The following is an 18,657-nucleotide window of genomic DNA, read 5'->3' as shown; positions in this document are numbered from 1 at the left end:
GAGTGCTTGGTGGTATTTTTCCATAGGCTAGAGAAGCTAAGTGAATTGCCCAAGGCTGCCCAGCAAGCTGGTGGCAAAGGATGGGAACTCAGGGCTCCTGCCTCTGCCTCCCTGCCCAGCACCCCCCTTTCCACTGCCCCAGCCCTATAGTGAGTCAAAAAGGAAGTGGTGTGGAGTTCCCTGGTGTCTCAGGGGGTTAAGGATCTGGCATTGTCACTGCTGTGGCTCTGGTTACAGCTATGGTGCAGGTTCTCTTCCTGGCCAGGGAACTTCTATATGCTGCAGGTGTGACCAAAAGAGGGGAAAAAAGGAAGTGGTCAGAAGGGAAAGTGGACTTCCCAAGTCCAGATACCACCTTTGCAAAGGCACGAGGAATGGAGAATGTGCAGAAAGCAGCTAGTCATTATTTCCTGTACCATCAAACCAATCAGGAACAGGCTCTCATCTGAGAGAGGCTGGATCATATTTTTTTTTGTTTTTTGTTTTTTGTTTTTTTTTTTTATCTTTTTGTCTTTTTGTTGTTGTTGCTATTTCTTGGGCCGCTCCCGCGGCATATGGAGGTTCCCAGGCTAGGGGTTGAATCGGAGCTGTAGTCACCGGCCTACGCCAGAGCCACAGCAACGCGGGATCCGAGCCACGTCTGCAACCTACACCACAGCTCACGGCAACGCCGGATCGTTAACCCACTGAGCAAGGGCAGGGACCGAACCCGCAACCTCATGGTTCCTAGTCGGATTCGTTAACCACTGTGCCACGACGGGAACTCCTGGATCATATTTTGATTATGAATGAGAGTGATAGAGTCGGTCTTACCTGTTCACATACCACTCTGGCCCCTCCCTGGTTAGTAGAACCGGCATTTTGAAGGGGGCTGGGATGGACTGAGCAATCTGCCCACCACATCCCAGTGTCCTCAACTCACTTTTTTTGTTTGTTTGTTTAAGGGCTGCACCTGTGGCATGTGGCAATTCCTGGGCTAGGAGTCAAATCTGAGCTGCATCTGCCAGCCACAGCATAGCAGGATCCAAGTTAAGGGTTAAAGATTCGGCATTGCCATGAGCTATGGTGTCATTCCCAGGCTGGGGGATCAAATCAGAGCTACAGCTGCTGCCTAAACCACACCACAGCAACGCTGGATCCAAGCTGCACCTTCAATATATGCCTCGGCTTGCCACAACACCAGATCCTTAACCCACTGAGCAAAGCCAGGGATCGAACCCACATCTTCTCGGATACTAGTTGGTTCCTACAGAAACCAACAGAAACTCCTATCTCATAGGATTTTGAAAGACCAATCTAAAGCATTCTAACAGATTTTCAAAGACCTCACTGACCCAAATTAGACAAATATGCTATATTATACTATATTATCATAAACAACCATAACTACTCTTTATGAGAGGCAGCCCAGTATAGTGCAAATCAAGAGTTCAAACTCCAAACATGGTTGGAGAAGAGAATTACAAATATGAAAAGGGAGAAAAATAGAAAAAAACCCTGTGGTGTTGGACTGGAGTTAGAGATATTGGTGTGAGCTCATAGCTCTATACACCTAAAAGGCCTGGGACACAGGAATGCCCAATGGCAATGAACACACTTTGCAGCCAGATCATGGCTTCTAAGTACCATTCTCCACTGAAAGAAACCAGAGCTCCTTGGAGAAAGGGCTGATTCCAGGGGAAGAACAAGTTGTGCCTGAAACACAAGGTTGGGCCAGAAATTGCTCAAGAATTGATGGAAATCCAGCAAAAGGACACAGACACCAACTCAAAGAGGCTTCTACTAGCCAAACCAAGGGCAAATTGAGCATCAAAATAAATAATGATTATAAGGATTTATATTCTATTACATACAATAGGAAACCAAGAGGTTATACTTTTTTTTTTTTTTTTTAAATAGGGCTGCACCTGTGGAATGTGGCAATTCCCAGGCGAGGAGTCAAATCTGAGCTGCATCTGCCAGCCACAGCCACAGCCACAGCATAGCAGGATCCAAGCCGCATCTGCAACCTACACCACAGCTTGTGGTAATGCCGAATTCTTAATCCACTAAGTAAGGCCAGGGATCAAACCCATATCCTCATGGGTATGAGTTGGGTTTGTAACCTGTGAGCCACAACAGGAACTCCCAAGAGTTTATGCTCTTGATGTAAATAAGTAAATGAATAAATCGAAAGCTAGGAATACTCTTTGCATAGTCTTAAAGTACTTCCCCATAAAGTATTTATTAACCACAAAGGGGGAACAAGCAGCTGTCTGGTAGAGAAACTTGGCAGAGGTCTCCTCACCCACATGGTCAAATTGGGTTAATATGACCAGTGGGGGGATATTTGGACATCATGAGAGCCCTGATGTAATTCACTGAGAAAGGCATTGCACGATATTCCTGCCTGAAACACACAACTCACATAATCACAAGCAAACATCAAACAAACCCAAATTGAGAGACATTCTTCTAAATGCCTTATATCAACTATGATGGCAAAAATAAAAATCACATTAAAAAAAATAAATGCCAGAGTTCCTGTCCTGGCGCAGTGGTTAACGAATCTGACTAGGAACTATGAGGTTGCGGGTTTGAACCCTGGCCTCGCTCCGTGGGTTAATGATCCGGCATTGCTGTGAGCTGTGGGGGTAGGTCGAAGCCGCGGCTTGGATCTGGCATTGCTGTGGCTCTGGTGTGGGCCAGTAGCTACAGTTCCGACTCAACCCCTAGCCTGGGAACCTCCATATGCCAAGGGAACGGCCCGAAAAGGCAAAAAGGCAAAAAAGAGTAAAAATAAAAATAAATAAATAAATGCCTTCGTAAGTGCCCCTATCCCAAAAGTCAACGAAAGACCGAGGAACTTTTCTAGATTGCAGGAAACCAAAGAGATTCGACAACCAGTTGTGACATGTGGTCCGAACTCCATCCTTTCAGAAAGGACATTATAGGGACAGCTGGCAAAACTTGAATAGGCTCTGAGGATCAGGTAGTAGAAACGTCTCATGTGACTATCCTGATTTTGATGGCTGTATCATGGTTGGAGAGAAGCACTTCCTTGTTTATAGGAAACAGACGCTAAATATCCAGCGTCAGCGGTTTCCTCTTAAATGCCTCAGAGGGAAAGTCATGTTGTACTTGCAACTTTTCTGTAAGTTTAAATTCATTTCTCAGCATTCCCCTTGTGCCTCAGCGGTAACGAACCAGACTAGTATGCACGAGGACGCAGGTTTGATCCCTGGCCCCGCACAGTGGGTTAAGGATCCGGTGTTGCTGTGAGCTGTGGAGTAGGTCGTAGAAGCAACTCGGATCCTGCGTTGCTGTGGCTGTGGCATAGGCCGGCAGCCGTAGTTCAGATTGGACCCCTAGCCTGGGAGCTTCCACTGCCACAGGTGTGGCCCTAAAAAGCAGAAAAAAAAAAAAAAAGAAATTGTTTTTAAAGTCAGATGGGGCTATGCTAATCTAGACCAAGTTGCTTAATTCTCTGAGCCTCAGTTTCATCATCTGTATAGTATGGATGAAAGTAATAGTACCTACCTTATGAGGTTGTTTAGAAAATTAACTGAGATAATATTTTCAGACTATTTAACACAACTGGATGGACACACACATATATATATATTCCAAAATTTTGAAAAACTATATAAATTTTTCTTTTTCTTCCTGCAGTTCTCATTCCTTGGGAAAGTGCCAGGATATGGAGTAGGGAGTAAACTCTAGGACTTAGGAGGCCAGGTAGGAGATGGAAATGGAAAAAGTAGGTTGAATGTGACAACCGACACTATGTCTCAAGGTTGGGGACACTGGAGGCCTGGAAAGCACTGTCCCAGGTAAAAGGGGCAGTCACTACCCAGTTCTAGTAGAAGAGTCACTATGCCTGGTATCTCCAGAGGGTTTTTTTTTTTTTCCTAAGAAAACCTAGACATCCAGATTTCTATATTAAATCCTCTGTTTTGTAATATTGACAACTATTTAATATATTATTTTATTTTAAGTGCTGCACCTGCGGCATATGGAAGTTCCCAGGCTAGTGGCCTACACCACAGCCACTGCAACAGGGATCTGAGCCACATCTGTGACCTGTGCTGCAGAATCTTAACGCACTGAGCAAGGCCAGGAACCCACATCCTTATGGATACAAGTCGGATTCTTAACAGGCTGAGTCACAATGGGAACTCGGCAATTATTTCTAATTCTAACTGGATCAATAATTTGTGAGCCAACAGGCTCCAAGTGCCAGCAGCTCCAAGTGTTCTGAAAGCTTGTCCTAAACCCTGAAAACGTGGAGCACCCCTGTGGGGTAACAGATAAAGCACTGTTCACCTTTCTTCTGCTGCTCTGATAGAGCCTCTGAAGAGGCTAGGCTGGACGTGCCAGGACGCATACACTTCCATGTGCAGTGACAGCCTACTCCTCCCCAGCGCACCTGATTGGACAAGAGGGCGAGCATCTGACCAAAACTGGGCCAGTCAGCTCCTTTGATTCAAGAATTTGGAATTGAGAGCTGAGAGACTGAGTCTAATGACTACGCATGCTGAGCCTGAAAGATGGTGCAGAGCCAGGGCCGGCATTCATGCTGCCACAAACCACAGCCAAGTTCAAACTGAGGTTCTGGGAGAGCAGAAATGCCATAGAAAAGCAAAAAAAAAAAAAAAAAAAAAAAAAAAAAAAAAAAAAAATAGTGTAGGAGACAAAAACAGTGAAACAGAGATCATCTAACCCTAGCAAAAATAATAGCAATAATAATAGCAACGTCTTCCATAGCACTCTGAACTGGGCTCTGTTTAATCACTTTATGTGTCTTAACATTTAATCCTCACAGCAAACCTATAAAGTAGGTACTTCTGTCCCTATTTTCAGATAGGGAAACTGAGGCACAAAATATTCTGTCCTAGCCTTGAATGTCCATCTGAGTGACCTGCTGTGTCCTTACTGAGACCCCCTGGCCCCACTCACTTGTACCTACCTGGGTGGATTTTTTTAATTATAGTTGATTTATAATGTTCTGTCCATTTCTGCTGTTCAGCAAAGTGACCCAGTCATATATATGTGTGTGTGTATGTGTGTGTATACACATTCTTTTTCTCATATTATCTTCTATCGTGTTCTATCACAAGTGATTGGATACAGCTCCCTGTGCTATACAGCAGGACTTCATTGCTTATCCATTCTAAATAGTTTACATCTACTAACCCTGAACCCCCAGTCCACCCCACTCCCTCCCTCTCTGCCTTGGCAACCACAGGTCTGTTCTCCATGTGAGACTGCTTCTGTTCTGTAGATAGGCTCACCTGTGCCATATTTTAGATTCCACGTATAAATGATGTCATACAGTATTTGTCTTTCTCTTTCTGACTTCACTTAGTATGAGAATTTCTGCAAATGGCATTATTTCTGTCCTCTTTTATGGCTGAGTAGTATTACCTGGGTGGATTTTCATTCCTGTGGCAAGAGGAGGGTGGTGCCCAGTGCCCGTATCTACAGGATGAGGGGGGATTCTGGAGCCAGTGAATGGATCCAAACATCCTGCTCTAGCCTATCTTTTTGTTTGTTTTTGTTTTGTTTTGTTTTGTTTCATTGGCGGGGGAGGGCACCTTCAGCATATTGCTCTACCCTTTCTGTATCTCCCCAAATGGAAAAGATGAAAGGGAAAAGGGAGGTGTCCCAGGCTGAGCCATCAAAGGCAGCTGCAAACACAGTGAGATCTCTGCCCATCAGCCCAGACCCCACCTGCCCTGTGTTCCAGACCCATCTACCCCAGGAAGCCAGCCTCACCCATGCCTCCACTGGGGACAAGAAGGCAGAGGGGTTAGGGCTGTCTGCCGAGCCAAGGGGAGGTTGGATTTCTCCGCTTGGGGCCTGGCCAAGGAGCCAGAAAGGACAGAGAGACAAGGTCTTCACTTTCTGGCATCAGGTTACTGCCCCTACCCAGGGCTGGGGGTGCCAGGCGAAGCTCCCAGACAATGAGAATTGCCAGTCAGCTGACAGCAGACAGGGTCCAAGGCCTATTCTAGAGGTGGCCATAAGGATGGAGAGGATGTGGCACTCACTGGCTGCTGAGGAGGAGGAGCAGAAGGGGAACTCAGGAGACCCAGTGAGCTTCCAGCCTTGCCAGGCAGACCAGTCTGGGAACCAGGGGCCAGACAGAAGGTCTCCAGAAGAGAAAGGCCTGGGCCTGGGGAAAGGGAGGCACAGCAGCTGCCAGCCTGACTCTGCAGTGACACGCCAGAGGGACCTTAGCCCCAGCCAACAGGAGAGCCTGGCTGTGGCTGCTGCCTGGCACCAACCCCAGAAACCTTCAGCAGCCCCCAGTTTCGCCGCCCAGGGCTGGGAGGTTCCATAAGCGCCCTGGTCTCCCAGATGAAAGACGCTTTCTAAGAGTCATAAAACCGTCCCCACTTGGAACAATGGGCCCTTATCCCGCTGTGTCCTTCACATAAACTCCCATTAGCAACACACCAGAAGCTACAGGCAGCAGTTTTATAGACTGGATTTTTGGACCAGCCCCAGCGTTCATTAACAACTACTCCCTCGCCCTCCGTGCAGCCTGCACAAACGACTCCCATTTACGGAGGCCCACTGTGTGCTCGGCTTCTTGGAATCCTGTAAGGAAGGCGGCTCTGTGAAACAGTACCAAACCCAGAGAGGTTAAGTGACTTACCCAGGGTCACACAGTGGAAGCATGGAGGAGTCAGGATTTTTTTTTTTTCTTTTGTCCTTTTTTTTTCAGTGAGAGTTGCAATAAACTAGTTTATTTCCGTTTCTCCCTTTTTTTTTTTTCCTCTTTCTTTTTTTTTTTTTTTCAAATTTTATAAGGAAGTTCCCAGGCTAGGGGTTGAATCGGAGCTGTCGCTGCTGGTCTACACCACAGCTCACAGCAACACCAGATCCTTAACCCAGGCAATGAACCCGAACCCTCGAGGATACTCATCAGATTTGTTTCCGTTGAGCCACAGTGGAAATGCCTCTTCTTTTTTTCTTTTCTTTTTTGCCACACCCAAAGCATGTGGAAGTTCCCGGGCAAGGGATCAAACCTATGCCATAGCAGCGACCTGAGCCACTGCGGTGGAAACACAGGGGCCTTAACCAGCGAAGCTATCAGAGAACTCCCAGGAGCTGGGATTTGAATCCAAAATCTGCTCCTTCCAGTACACTCTATGGGCTTTGGTTAAGATCACCCAAGTCCTGCCCCATGGAACCCAAGAGATGAAGGCACAGTTTTCCTAGGTTTTCTCCTGGAAATAGGCATCTTCTGAGACCCCAGAGCCTTTACCAGGAGGGTCCTGTTCACCTACCCAATATGTCAGCAGAGACACGGAAGGCCGGGGGTCCCAACACCTCACAGAGGGACCCAAGCCCCTGCCCTCGGATGAAATCGAGTCCCTCACCATATCTCTGTTTCACTCTCACAACCCCCCCCCATTCCTCCCTAATGGCCACCAATGATAATGCTAGCCCCCCTTTACTGAGCAGTGAACCCCTCTTTACTGAGACACAGGCAGGCCCTGTGCTCTTCACTCCTGACCCCGTTTACTCTTGTAAGACCTCTGTAGAATGGCTACTTTCAAGAGCTCCCTTATTTCACATGAGACACTTAGGCACAGAGAGATAGGTAAGCTCCCCGAGGTGACACAGCAAGAAAGCAATGGATTCCAGGTCTAACTCTACCTACCACACTTCCCAAAACTTCACAATGTGGGGTTCAGCAGACACTCCATCTCCACCCCCCCAATCACACAGTCCTGGCTCACCACTCTGGGTGTCACCCTAGATAGGTGGGAAATGACAATAGCAGTCACTTTTTTTTTTTTTTGGCTTTTTAGGGCCATATTCGCAGCATCTGGAGGTTCCCAGGCTAGGGGTCGAATTGGAGCTACGGCTGCCAGCTTACACCACAGCCACAGCAACTCGGAATCCACACTGTGTCTGCAACCTACACCAGAGTTCATGGCAACGCCAGATCCTTAACCCACTGAGCAAGGCCAGGGATCGAACCTGAATCCTCACCATTCCTTGTCAGATTCATTTCCACTGCACCATGACGGGAACGCCAGAAGTCACTCTTTGTTGAGTAACTTCTAAATCGCTTCATCGTCTCCTGTCTACACGACAAACCTCAATGCTGACATTGCAATTCCCATTCTGCAGATGAGGAAACTGAGGTTCAGAAAAGGGAAACGTCTTATTCACAGTCACAGAGAGCAAGTAAGTAGGGGTGCCAGGGTTTGAGCTCACTTCTGTGGGTTCCAGAACCCTTGCTTCTTACAGGCAAGCCAGCACGAGTTAAACCAGATCCTCCCAAGAGAGTCTTGGTGGGTGTTGTGCTGCACCCCACAGGCCTGCAAGCCCTGCACGAGCCCAGCCTCAAGACCAAAGAAGAGCCTGGGGTCAGTGACAGAGGCATCAATGGCGTAGTGGATGGGGGGTCTCACGTGTCTGAAGCAAGATCCTAAAGCCACACCCTACCATGTGCAGCAGATGGTGGGCTTCCACGGGGTGGGGGTGGGGGGGGAAACAGGTTATGGGTTACAGGGGAATTGACATCAGGTTGCCTCATTGGTGACCAGGGAAACCAGCAGAGAAGCAGGCCCCTTACCGCCCCTTTCATAAGCTGTGGTGATGTTCTGATCTAAAGATTAGCACATTCACTAGCTGGGCCAGGGGGCAAGTATGCAGACAGGCTCTAAGATTAAGAGGAAAGGTCAGAAGGGTGTAGGTGAAGCAGGGTCTGGTCGAGCTTCGGATGTACAGAGAGCAAGAGAATAGCCATCTTGGGTCATCTGATCATACAGCGTGCATTCAACTAATAACTCCTCAGTTAGGGGCTAGAAAGTTCCCTGACACTGTTCCAGGAGATGGGGAGAACAGCACTGAACAAGACCACCCTCCTCGGCCCCTATCGGCCCCACGGGGACCATCAGAGATGCCCTGACCACTCTTGGCTGCTCCCCCTAGAGCTTCATCCTTAGCCTCCCCGCTGCTGAGCCCCCAGGGCAGGGGCTCAGTCCCACCTCTGCTGCCTTTGGCTGCCCTGCTACCCCCTCAGCTTTGGGAACTTTCTAGATAACCTGCCCCAGGCCTGCAACGGACAGTCTACTGCCAATCCTGGTCTCCTGGCTGATTTCCCCCTAAGACATGCCGTATCCATCTCCTCACTGGACCAACCAGTCAGGCAGCTGCGTCAGCTGGGGCTCCCCCCAAGATGCCCTTGGACCCACACACCCCGCCACCAGATGGCACGGCCAGCACCCATGGCCTCTTTGTTGAGATGATTAGCTCACAGCTGCCCCACCCTGAGAAGCTGGCTTAGGGCCTGCCTTTGGTCACCATCTCCCTCTCACCTGCTGTGGCTGCCAAGGAAAGCCAGCCCGGCCAGCACGACTCATGGGCACGCACAGTGGGGGGGCCCTGTTTCAGGTGATCTTAGTCGTCTTCGTCTTCCTCACATTCACGTTCACGACCATCCATCATTATCATCACAAAAACACTTACTGAGCACTTGGGACAGAGCAGACCAGCCCTTTTTTTTTTTTTTTTTTTTTTTTTTTTGGCATTTTGGTCTTTTTAGGGCTGCACCAGAGACATATGGAGGTTCCCAGGCTAGGGGTCCGATTGGAGTTGCAGCTGCTGGCCTGTGGCTACTAGTCAGATGCGTTGCCATGGAGCCACGACGGAACTCCTTGGCCAGCTCTGTACTTACATCATCCCGTCAACTTTTCACAATAACACCAGGTGGTAAGTATGGTTATCATCATGCAGCAGATAAGAGAACTGATAAACAGATAAGGCCACAGCACCCCAGGTACTGTCTAAATTGCACTGTATTGTCTAAATTGTCATCCTCGCTCCCGCATGATCTCCCTCAGGGCAAGGTGTGTCTGTTTTGCCCAGAGTCATATTTTCAGAAGGCAGTGTCTGGCACAGAACAGATTTTCAATAAGCTGACTTTGGAGGGATGGACAGATCGATGGACGGGTGGACAAATGGATGGAAGGATGGGTGGGTGGATGGATGGATGGATGGATGAATACAACGAAAAACAAGAGAAAAAGAACTAAAGGGCAATAAATCCCCCCATCCCAGCCACTCACCCTTTCAGTGAAGCAGGAGTAAGCTGGATGTGGTTTCTCTGCTAATTGGAAAATCCCCTAGCCAGGATTTCAGGAAATGTGGAGAAGGGTCTGGTGATCTCTAGGGGAAGGAAAAAAGAAATGCCTTCTGGGTAAGGAGCTTGGAGATAGCAGCCTGTAGCTTTATTAGGCATGTTCCCTCTTTCCAGAAACTACTACTTTGCTGGAGAAGTTCATCTGCTCCATCCCCAAAGGCATGTCTTTGGAGTTCCCATCGCAGCTCAGTGGGAACAAATCCGACTGGTATTCATGAGGATGTGGGTTCAATCCCTGGCCCCACCCAGTGGGTTAAGGATCCTGCATCGCCATGAGTTGTGGTGTAGGTCAGACACAGATCGGATCCTGCATGGCTTTGCCTGTGGCATAGGCCGGCAGATGCAGCTCCCATTGGACCCCTAGCCTGGGAACCCTAGCCTGGGAACCTCCACATGCCACAGGTGTGGCCCTAAAAAGCAAAAAAAAAAAAAAAAAAAAAGCATGTCTCTGAATCAGGGCCATAAATCTGCCATCTGCAGTGAGCTCCTTGCCCTGTGGCTCCAGGGCTAGGCAGAGGAACAGATCTGTCCCAGGAACAGAGCTGTCCCAGACCCTGGGGTTTGGTCAAAGTCAGCCCCCATCCACCCCCTGGGGGCTCTATTGGAATTCTGGAGCAACCACCAAATGCCTTGAGCTCTAGTCGGCTTGTTCTCTAGTTAACTGGGAAGACCTCACCCTGACACATAAATCCTAATGTCTTTTGAATTTTGATTGGTCCTTTGAGCCAGCACACCAGACATGAGGGTGAGATCAGTGTGAAGCAGGCTGCCCCCTCCCCACTATGCACTGGATGGAGCCCAGGACCCCCAGTTTCCCATAAGCGAAAACAAGATTCAAGTGTGAAGAAACCCAGGGTCCCAGGAGAGCAGGCACTGAGGCATATGGCCCAGTTTTGGAGTTTCCAGAGCTACTTTAAGAAAGAGGAAGAGAGGAGTTCCTATTATGGCTCAGCGGTTAATGAATCTGACTAGTATCTATGAGGATACAGGTTTGATCCCTGGCTTTGCTCAGTGGGTTAAGGATCCAGCGTTGCTGTGAGCTGTGGTGTAGGTCGTAGATGTGGCTCATTTCTGGCATTGCTGTTGTTTGACTGTGGTTGTGGCTGTGGCATAGGCCAGTGGCTACAACTCTGATTCGACCCCTAGCCTGGGAACCTCCATATGCCATGGATGTGGCCCTAAAAAGAAAAAAGAAAGAGGAAGAGGGAGCTCCCTGTAGACATTAAGGATCTGGTGTCACTGCTGTGACTCAGGTCCAATCCCTCCCCTGGGCACTTTTGCATTCCTCAGGCGCAGCCAAAAATAAAAATAAATAAATAAACAGAAAAAAGAGGAGACTAGAACTAAGGCCATATCATCTGTATCATTATCCTCATCACACCTGAAACATCTGCTCATCAGCATGCAATGTGGCATTGAGATCCCAGAAAGCGCCCTGAGGCATCCTCTTATCCTGGAGTGGCAAGGGCTTGGATGGCACTGGTGCCCGGGCCATGCCCTCCCTTTGAGCATTTACTATTCACCAGGCCAAGTGCTCTGCCTGGGAGAACGCCTACGGCCCCAGAAGTTCGGTACTGTGATCTCCCTATTCGGATGCCGTAACTCAGACCAAGTGACCCACCCAAGTTCACACCATCAGGAAGGATGAACTGGGATTTGCACCCAAGCCTGACTTCACAGTCTGTACTTTTTCCACGAACAACCAGGTCCAAAGGGCCTCAGGCAGCCTCTGCCCTGCAGTCAGGCAAACCATTGGCATCCTGGGTTTATTTCAAACATTGGCCAGACAGAATAGGAGTGGAGTTTGGGGAGGGTTTTTTTGGCGGGTTTTTTGGCCACACCCACAGCATGCAAAAGTTCCCTGGCCAGGGATCGGACCCTAGCCATAGCAGTGACAGTGTTGAATCCTTAACACCTGGGCTGCCCAGGGAACTGCTAGGAGCGAGTTTTAAAGGAGATCACTCCCATCTTCGCCAGTTGCTTTGTATCAGAAGCAAACAGGAGTCTCCCCAGCATTCCTAGGCTCCCTGGGCCAAGTGGGAGGAGCCAGAGCCAGTGGGGAGCTCAGAGGACATTGCAGGGCCATCCATTCAAGCATTTCAAAGATTTTCAGAGCTGGCAGGGTCCTTGGGGATAATCCAAGCCTTTCACAGAGGGGGAAACTGAGGCCCAGGGAGGACAAAGGATTTGCTCAAGGTGCACAGGCATGAAGAATGGAATGGGAGCTGTGATGGCCTCCTGGCTCCCAGGCCAGGGTCCCCTCCCCCACCCCAGCTGATCTCAAACAAGCCATGGCATTGGAACCCCTCTTATCAGATGGAATGAATGGTTATCAGATCTCATTAGGATATTGCTCAGGAGGAGAAGCAGGGGACAGAGAAAGATGGCAGGGAGGGGGTGGGCAGAAGTGCAGGTGAGCCCCACAGCCTCTTTCCCTCCCCTTCCTGGGGCCAAAGACAACTCCGCAGTGGCCGAGATGGGCCACGCTGGGCCAGGAGGAGGGATCAGGGTTAGCTGCTGAGCAGGTCCCAGAATGGCTCGGGGGCGGGGGGGGGCCTCCTGCTTTCCTGATCCCCTTGGAACAAGGAGCGCCTCTGTCCCTAGACAAGGAAGGATGGGGGAGGGGAGGTCCCGATCCCTCTGTTGAAGGGCCCGGTGGGAGGGGCCTGAGCCGGAAGCTAGGGACTCAGTTCTTAGCAGCAGCACCCCCACCTGCCCCGGACCTACAGTCTGACCCCCGTGAGCCCAAAGGGTCAGTGTCTCCAAACACAGGGCTCCGGGCCTGGGTACCTGGGAGATCCCCCTCCCCAGGGAGCTGTCTCTCATCCTAATGAGGGGTGTTCGCTTCTGGGACACAGACTGGGTTCAACCTTGCTGCCCCACCTGCGAGTCCTGTGACCTTGAACACGAGTTTCTTCACTTCCCTGAGTCTCAGCTCCCCTGCTATGGAAACAGGCTTGCATTCCTCCATCCCGAGAGGGTTGCAGGGATCAAATGTCAAGACTGCCCCAGGCACAGAGGGTTCTGGAGACGCTGCTTGGGTAATTTCATCTCTTCATACTCATTCGCAGCCTGCATATGTGTCAAGGTTTTTAAGGCATTCTCAGCTGTGGCTCTAATCCACTGCCCTCGGTGAGATCACAGGAAAGAAATTGTCATCTCCTGCACCCAGATCAGGTGATCCAGGCCCCCAGAGGCTGGGTTGCTTGCCCAAGGTCCTGTGGTGTTTGGAGGCAGAACACAACCAGAATCCATGGTTTTCAAGTCCCACACAGCCCGGCCAAGTAGGCAAGGCTTGAAATCTGGGGCCACCCAAGCCGGACTCTGGCCCTGGCTGCGCCATGAACCCAGCAGGCAACTTTGGATGATGTGCGCTTTTGACTTTCTGCAGATGATGGCAGTGCCCCCAGCTAGCTGTGTGACCCTGGGCAAATGATGTCACCTCTCTGAGCCTCAGCTTCCTCATCCGTGAAATGGGAATTTTCAGAAGGACTGAACAAACTCTGGTGTGTGGGCTGCCTGGCACAGAGCTCAGCATATAGTCAGTGCCCAGTAAATGGAGATGGAGGAACAGTGGCAGGCGCCGTTGTCAATATCGCTGTTAGTGTTGTCACTATTACCAGGAAGAGAGGACAGAACGGAATCACCCTGGGGACCTCTTTTTTTTTCCTTTTTTAGGGCCACATCCACAGCATATGGAGATTCCCAGGCTAGGGGTCGAATCGGACCTGCAGCTGCCGGCCTACACCATGGCCACAGCAATGCCAGATCCAAGCCACTTCTTTGACCTATACCACAGCTCACCACAACGCCGGATCCTTAACCCACTGAGTGAGGCCAGGGATGAAATGAACTCACATCCTCACAGAGACTACGTCAGGTCCTTAACCTACTGAGTCACAACAGGAACTCCCTGGGTACCTCTTGCCCACGTATCATCCTGCGGAGGGAGCCCAGGAAAGAGCCCAGGGGTTCTTCTCAGCCTCTGGGTGGTGGGAATGTGAATGAGGCTAGACCAGTCACCCCCTGAAGACTCCAAAATCCCAGTAACTGAGGACACCCAACTGGGAGGGCTGGTGGCATTATTCCCAGAGGAGCTGAGCCCTTGAGAGGATGGAAGAGAGGCCCCTGAATGAACCTCAGGGGACCCTGAGGAGGCAGCCTCACTCAGACATCTCTGTCCCAGAGGTCCCAGGAGCCTCTGGAGGAAATGCCACAGGGAGGAGGGGCCGGCCTGGTGCAGCGAACACTGTTAGGAGCCAAGAGGGAGGGTCTGACCCTCTGCCATCTCTTAGCTGTGTGACCTCAAGTAAGTTCCCTCACCTCTCTGAGCCATGGCCCTCCCCCTGGGAGGTCAACCAGAGGGACACACAATGGCCCAAGGTCCCCCTGACAACCTCAGCCTCACCAGGCCCAGCAGGACCCCCCCGAGCCCTGGAAGCCTCATCATTCTGGCCCTGCAACAGCAACCAAGCGACAGAACTCAGGGCTCCACTGGGCTCTAGACCCAGGCTTGCCCAGCTTCAAATCTCAGGTCCCCTTTCTTCAAGCTGTGACATCTCGAGTAAGTTACTTAACCTCTCTGTGCCTGCTTCCTCAGCTATAGACAAGAACGATAATAATAAAACTTACCTCATGGGGTGCTGGGAGGATTCAGTGGGTTCATACATGTCACATACTAGCTTAGCAAAGCGCCTGGCACAAGGCAAGTGCCCAGCAAGCATGATACCATCCTTCGCCAGACGCTGGCCCCACAAACGAAACTGCTGCCTCCGCAAGCAGTGAGCTCTCCGTCACCGGAGATACTCAAGTCGGGGCTAAATGGCCACCTGTCTGAGACTCACAGCCAGAACAACCGGGGTGACCTTTAAAACGCTTCCAACTCTGAGCCCATGACATCACACCCATGAAACCGTGCGCAGTGTGTTTCTTCTAACGCGGCCAGGATAGGAGGAGGTAAGAGAGGGCTGCCAGGATGGGCTGGGGGCAGAAACAGAGGGGCAGGCGCTAAGGGGCAGGGAAGGAGCACAGGGGGGGAGGGGGTGGGGGGAGCAGCTAGCCCCTCTGGCCTCTGACTCACAGAATGACCTAGAGTTAGTCCCTCTCCCTGGGGCCTCAGTTTTCCCAGCAGTAAAATGATGCCACTGAGCTGGGTGTCCTCTGAGGCCGTATCCAGCTGCAGCTATCAAACTCTGTGACCTTAGAAGGGAGGCGGGCAAAGTTCCCACTGCCACACACCCCTGCCCGGCTCCCTCTGCCTTCCTCACCCCCGCCTTGCCCCGACCTGCTCCGTGAGGGTCAAGGTCATGATCCCCGAGGCTCCCAGCCGAGTTCTCCCGAGTGCCACACAAGGCATTCCGAGCCCCACCACCACCTGGGACAGAGCAGGGTGTCCCCAGGCCCAGAGCCCAAGGGTGTTGACGACAACGAGACCCAGACACACACCCAGAGACCGCCAAAGTGTCCTCCTCCAGCCCAGCAAAGGACAGAGATGGCGAAACACCAAAAGCCTGACCTGGATTCTGTGCCGTCCAACTCCAACCGAGGAAGAAGGGAGCACGGGTGATGCGGGCAGGCCCCCACGGCAGGGAAGGGTCTCGTCTGTCGCAGCGGCTGGCAGAATGGGCAGGAGCCCAGGGGGTCACATCCACTGGCTCCCCTCGCTGGGCGTGCAGTGGGCCCAGGGGTGAGTCACTCACCTGCCAGACCTGCCAGGCGGGCGGGCAGGAGGATGGGAGGAGGCTCCTGGCAGCCCACAAGGAAGGGCTGGACCGAGTCAAGCCAGGCAGGCAGGGCTGGGCCAGGAAGTTGTTTGGGTGAGGAAGGGAGGAGGGGTGTGAACCGGGGAGGGGGGGCTCTAAAAGGGGGCTCGGAGCAGAAGGACTGAGTCGCGACAGCTACCTGCTGGCCCAGGAAAGGGCACAGGGCCTGGGCACAGGGCAGGGTGGGAGGTTCATCCACGAACCAGGAGCCTTGTGACCAGAGAAGGTGGAAAAAAACAACAACAACAACAACCACGACTCTGAAGTTGGAAGCTTTCAGGTTTGCATCCTTGCCCTTTCCGGCTGTGTGGCCTTGTCCCTCCAAGCCTCAGTTTCCCTCTTGTTTAACAGGAGTCATTATTAGAGTACCGACATGATGGGGCTCTTATAAGAATTCAATGAGACTGTGTAGGGATAGGGCGCTGGAATCCCGGTTGCTAGGAGACAGACAATAGGTGGCTCTGATTACAAGGATGCCTTTTTGGGACAGCGGGATGGTACACTGAGGGCTGGCCCTATTGGCATTCTCATTGCTGGTGTTAATCACCCCCACATGTTCGCCAAACATCTGCTGAGCTCATTAAAAGCATGAGGATCTGGACACCAGGAAAAGAAGTCATTTAACCTCAAACACTTACTCTGCCCGAATCACGTGTTCCTGAGATCCCAGGATGAGGTCTCAAAGGAGATCAGCCTCAGCCCTTTAAAGGCTCATTGACAGAGAGTTCCCTGGTGGTCTAGTGTTTAGGACTTGGCACTCTCACCACTACGACCGGGGTTCAATCCCTGGTCTGGGAACTGAGATGCCCCGTCAAACCACTGCACACTGCAGCCCAGACAAAACAATGCTCACAGACAGCCTGAACTTCACACCAAACCTGACCCGACGCTGCTCCACCTTCTGTTATGAGACAGAGGCAATGGAGCCTCGAGGTCTTAGATTGGGGCTCAGCAAACTACCTTGAGCCAAAGCTGGCCCTGCATCTGTTTTTGTAAATAAAGTTTTATTGAAACTTGGGCATGCTCATTTGCTTATTGTCCTTGGCTGCTCTGGAGAGACAAAGGCAAAATTGAGTAATGGCAGACACCAGAGGGTCTGTAAGACCAACAGCATTGGCTGTCTGGCCTTACCGGGAAAGTTCATTGACACCTGCCCCAGCGGATGATGATAAGCCTGGGTTTTGGCTTCTGCATGTTTATCCACTAAAAATCTCTTCATGAATAGCTTCATATAAGCCTCACAAAAAGTCTCCCCCTTTTACAGAGAAGGAAGGTCAGGCTTTTGAGAGATCAGTAACTTGCCCAAGATCACAGAGGGCCGTGGATGGGTTTTGTTTTTGTTTTACTGTCCCGCTGTTGGGGAGATGGCCCAGATCATCAGTGTCAGAAAATGAGACACATGGACAAGGGGAGATCTTGACAAGACTCTTTACTTCTACAGGGGGGCGTGGGTGCTCAAAAAGCACGCAAAAAAGAAAAGACCCTCCCGATGTATCCCTAACACAGGTGATGTACCTGTCCCCTTCCCATGCGTCAGGTCAGGGCACACCTTCTTCCCAGTTGGCTAATTGAAACAAACTGTTGCTGAGAGAAGAGGGAAAGAGGAGGGGGTCACAGGAGGGCGTTTCAGCTGAAACCAGAGCAAAACAGAGTCACCAAGATTTCCTTTGATAGAAAAGACATTACGTCACTTCTCACACCACCTGCGGCATATGGAGGTTCCCAGGCCAGGGGTCAAATCAGAGTTGCAGTGAAGCCTACACCACAGCCACAGCAACGCTGGATCCCAGCCATATCTGTGACCTACACCACAGCTTGCAGCAACCCCAGATCCTTAACCTCTTGTGCAAGGCCAGAGATTGAATCTGCATCCTCATGGATACCAGTCGGGTTCTTAACCTGCTGAGCCATAGAGGGAACTCCTAGATGGGTATTTTGAATCAAAGGCTGAGGGACACTGGGGCCTTTGGAGAGCCTGGGGCACAAGGAGCTCGGCAGACCCTAGCAGGGCTGGAAGTTTTGCCCCACGGGAGAAAGTAACCCCAGGCTGGGTTCCCTGGGTTCCCACCCAGGAAGCTGCCAAGCCCTGGACGAGAGGCAGGTGGCCCCAGTCTGAGTCCTAGCTCCACAGGGAGGTGACGAGGATCACGAAGAATTTAAGCACCTGGAAAAGCACTGGGCTGCCAGGAAACCCCTCTGTCATCGCTAGAGCTTCGCTGCCATTACTATCAGGGCTTAAAGTGTGAGCAAGAGGAAGCCAGGAGAAGTAGCCCGTCCACCTGCAGAATGGCAGGAGGGGAGGGCTCTTCCTTCAAGCAGGCCTGGCCAGGGTCCAAAGGAATGATTCCTGGGTCCAGGGGCCTTGAGAGGAAAGATGCCATCCACCACCACCTCCCTCACCTCCATTCTAGCATCTTCCCTCAACCCTGGGCCAGGAGAGGCTGCCACTGTTGGGAGGCTGCCTGTTTGTTCCCAGAACCCCACCCAAGAGGACACTGCCTTCTCCCACCCAGAAGGGCTGGCCTGGGCCTTTGGCTCCCAGAAGAGCCGTCACCAAAAGTCATGGTGGGAGAGGCCAGAGTCACTCCCGGTGTTTCTCTTCGGAAACCTGGACCACCAGTCCATCCCCCAACTTCTGAGGGTACACAGGCCTCTAGAATTTCCTCTTCTGTTCTCTGTGGGTCCTCTCTTCTCTGGCCCTTCCCCTCTCTATCCACCCCCAAGACCCGGGGGGCAGAGGAGGGGCTG

The 18,657-nt window shown here is 51.3% G+C and overlaps 1 protein-coding gene across 3 annotated transcripts in view; it reads right to left on the bottom strand.

Moving 5' to 3' along the window:
* Window positions 1-15,919, bottom strand: part of ARHGEF10L (Rho guanine nucleotide exchange factor 10 like) — a 165,099-nt gene extending 149,180 nt beyond the window's left edge. For 2 of the 3 annotated variants that reach the window (XM_021095432.1, XM_021095452.1), the window contains exon 1: window positions 15,663-15,919. The gene's annotated coding sequence lies outside the window, so the exon portion shown is untranslated. Of the gene's footprint in view, window positions 1-14,779; window positions 14,975-15,662 lie in introns of those variants that run through there. The other variant, XM_021095438.1, reaches the window with a different exon arrangement.

The sequence above is a fragment of the Sus scrofa genome, chromosome 6, assembly GCF_000003025.6.
Source record: "Sus scrofa isolate TJ Tabasco breed Duroc chromosome 6, Sscrofa11.1, whole genome shotgun sequence".
In the NCBI taxonomy this organism is placed as follows: domain Eukaryota; kingdom Metazoa; phylum Chordata; class Mammalia; order Artiodactyla; family Suidae; genus Sus; species Sus scrofa.
Note: the sequence above shows the minus strand (reverse complement) of the source record. Positions and strands in the feature narration are given on the sequence as shown.